The sequence below is a fragment of the Haemaphysalis longicornis genome, unplaced genomic scaffold, assembly GCF_048455015.1.
Source record: "Haemaphysalis longicornis isolate Haplotype H1 unplaced genomic scaffold, Haemaphysalis longicornis Haplotype H1 scaffold_7, whole genome shotgun sequence".
NCBI classification, from domain to species: Eukaryota; Metazoa; Arthropoda; class Arachnida; order Ixodida; family Ixodidae; genus Haemaphysalis; species Haemaphysalis longicornis.
In genome coordinates, this window is record NW_027526422.1 from 174,697,184 (window position 1) to 174,700,874 (window position 3,691).

Below are 3,691 nucleotides of genomic sequence, written 5' to 3' on the forward strand. Positions count from 1 at the left end.
GATACGTACCGCGCTTCCCGCCACGCCTTCCTAGTCCCAAAGAAACCGAAAAATATATTTACGAGTTTAGAATTGTTGGAAGGCTCTAGAAGTGTAATTTAGGGTAGGTGATCTAGCTGAGTCATTGTGCTATAGCTGTGATTTAAAGAAAACAGCGAGGGCTTAATGAGCCTAAGCTACACCTGGGTTATCGGGCGCGCCGTTGTGGAGGGCTTCAGATTATTTTCAACAGCTGGGGATCTCTCCGCGCGCCGACGTGTTCACATACGGGCGTTTTCGATTTTCGCCTGCACCCAGTCATGATTTTGAGGTGATATAGCTTCAACCGACACGCCAGAGCAGGCAGGCGCGTGGCCTAACTAAATGCCTAATCCCTTCAGCCAGACATTAAAACGGTTCTTAAGGACCGCTAGCTTAAACAACCGGTGGGAAGGAGTTTGTTGCGAAAAATGTGTGCTGACTCTTTCAACAACATTGTGGACAGGAATCGGGATGCACTGTGAAAAATCTGCTAGGAGCTCTGTCAGGAGGTTAAATCGTAAACGGTGCAGGTAGTTCATTCAAGACGAAGCAATGAGTATCCAGAAAATATTACGAAGGTTTCAACGAGGCGCCCACACGGGTTGTGGCGACTGCAATCAGTCGCATTAAATTACCGTAGTATAGGTCTCTAACCTTGCTTCTGTTCACTTTTATTTCACTGATTGTAACGCTACCTAGAATGCAGCTGTGCTGTAAACTGTTGTAAAAATGTGAAATTAAATAAACCGGTTTTCTTTACATTATAAGTTTAAAAATACAGGCTTGCAACAAGAACCCCCGCATCACCAACTAGTGCACACTCATCTTTTGACTGAGTGTTTCCTGCCCGTACGCCATTCAAAGCTACTAAAAGCAATTTACTAGGTTTGAATAATTGGTACAACAGTCAACAAGGTCAACTGCAATTACTCATAGTTATAGCTTATCTTTCAAGTTCCTTAATAAAGGGTACTCTTCGCATGAAGGCGTCAAAACTTTTTTAACACTGGAAATTTGGAAATTGATGTGAAGTAAAGTGAAGTGAAGTGAAGTCAAATGAAGTTTATTTTCTTTTCATAGAAAAGAGGGGACCGAGGCAAAAGGCGGTTAAGCCTGGCGAGGCCTCGGTACCCTAAGCCTGTAAGTAGTACAGATGCAAACGCAAAAACACTTAATACATAGAAGGGGCAGCAATCAAAATACAAAAGCATTATATAAGCAGTAACACTCACTAGAATACAAAACATGTGCACAATCATTGGCAAATACAAATTGATACTTGTACGAGTACAATTTCGTACATACGGATGAAATAAAGTAAATCAGTCGACTTAAGTACTTGTGTGAAAAAGATAGAAAGATAGATATATATACTTACATCCATGTACACACACACATACACATACGCATATATATCGAAGACGGTAAGCTGCATTGTTACATTAGAATTTCACCTTCAATCATATGTTGTTTGGTCTTTTTTTTAACATGTTTCCAGATGGAAAAAACTCATCAGGAAAGGGGAATTTGTTTAGCGCGTTGGGTACTTGACAACTCAGTTTTTGTTTACCATAATTTGTTCGCGTTCGCGGAACTCTTAGATTTACCACGCGAAGATTGTAACCTATGTTACTATCAGGAACAGAGTACAAGCGATTCTGGTAAATGTATTGAAGCAGCCACAGATAATACACTTGGTCGGCTTTTAATATGGAGTGTTTTACAATTAGGCTCTGAATCCCGATATTTGTGCTACGGCCCGGTGAAACCACCTCAATCACCGTCCACTCTGAAACTTTGTAAACCGTAGGCTTAAGGTGGAGTCTTAAGGTGCAGTGCTCGGCCGCTTCAGTGCTGGTCCGCAATAATGCCAATTCTCCATACTCGTAACATTATTGCTGTAACGGGGCCAAAAGTTTTCGCAGTGCCGTTCACGCTATCAAAAAGAGAATGATTGGACCCCCTAAATGACCTCGCATCGTAGTTAAAAATGAGACTCGTTTGGAGTTGAAAATGGTTATTATTTGGTGTACAACCGATGTCCCGCTCGTCATAGTGTCTGGTACTGGGACAACTGTCAGCTGAGGAGGTATACTGATACAAGAAGTAAACGAACTTGGGAAGGGTGGCAGGCGCGACTTCAAGCGCGATAGCTATGGACAGGCTCGGCAATCAATGGCGTCATCACAGACGCAGGAAGGTACCACTATACGTCTGAGGACGTGTTCTCAGAACGGCTCAGAACGGCTCAGATGTAAATTACTACAACCCCAGCACAGCTATCTTTGAGTTGGTCACGTGCAAACCACGCGAGACAGCACAGTGGTTGCTAAGGATGTGGAAACGGAACATCACAATAGATAATTGGCCTCCCGTTGGCATGAGAATAAGCTAGGGTGGAGGCCAGTGTAACCAAAAGTTGGTGGATACCATGAATATGTAGGAATCGATGCAAAGCAGAGCTTGAAATGAAATTCACATTTTCAATAATGTCACTGCTCTGAACTTAAGAGTGTAGCTTTAATAGCGCCAATTCCACTTGCACGGACGTCGCGGCATAAATGGATTGAGACGGAAGTGCCTGTGGCATTTTTGTTACGGTTGTTGCTTCGCTTGCGTCGTGCTCACTACACCCGCAGTCTTTCATTGTCACCGCGCATCGTTGCCTTGACTGACGCGTTTGAGCAAGCACACCCTCCATAAATTAAAGATCTGCCCCTGGTTTCCATCCGCGGCGAACACGCTTCTCTTCTGTGTTTTACTTCTTTCCGGAGTGGATGTGCTGAACTATGAAGAAAAGCTTTCTAACTACTTTAGTGACGTGTGTTCAGGTGCTCCTTCTGCATATCTGTCCAACGCGCTCTTAGGAAGTCAGCTCGACACACAGATTAACGTGGCGAATGACGCCATCTAGCGGTTTCGTGGGAGCCCAACGGCAGGATGCTCGCTTCCTCCTCCTTACCCCTGGAAAATGGCGAAAATAGGCACCGGGCACTTCCCAGCACATTCAGTAAAGGAACAGCAGCACGATCGCCTCAAAAGCCAGAAGGAGAGGCAAACGACGCTACCGTTTAAAACTTCGTATTTTGACGGCCCAGCTGCAAAGTTTGGCACTGCAAATTTTACTATGAACCAGAGAAGGAAAGAACTGTGCGGCATCGGACAATCGTGGTAGGTTTGCCATAAACAGAAGCGCGTAAATTTCCTTTATGATTGAAGGACACCCATCCAGGCTAGCTGATAACCTGACATTCCTGCGACAGCAAGCGGCTTTCGAAGCGGCTTTCGTGCTGTCTGTTTTCTTGTCCTTGTGCATTTATTACTGTTCAACCTTCCGCAATTCATTTCAAATTCAGCCGGTTCTAAAGGAGGCTCAACCTGTGTGTTGCCTTTTTTTTATTATTTGTTAAGCAGAACTGTTCCTCCACAATGTTGGAACGTATAGCTCTAGACCACACTCGAGTCTTTGGCATCGTTAAATGAGCGTTTTCTGAGCACCCATCGGAGTAATTAAGCGACGGGAAGCACATCAATTCTGAAGGAGCATGCTCAGCTCTAGCCTTAGCGCAAGAATCTCGTGATTCCTTTATACGCTCACAATGTAAACAATACTGAACCTCGCACATGCGTATGGCAACTGACCGAGCGACAGAGGCTCGTCGGCGGAGAA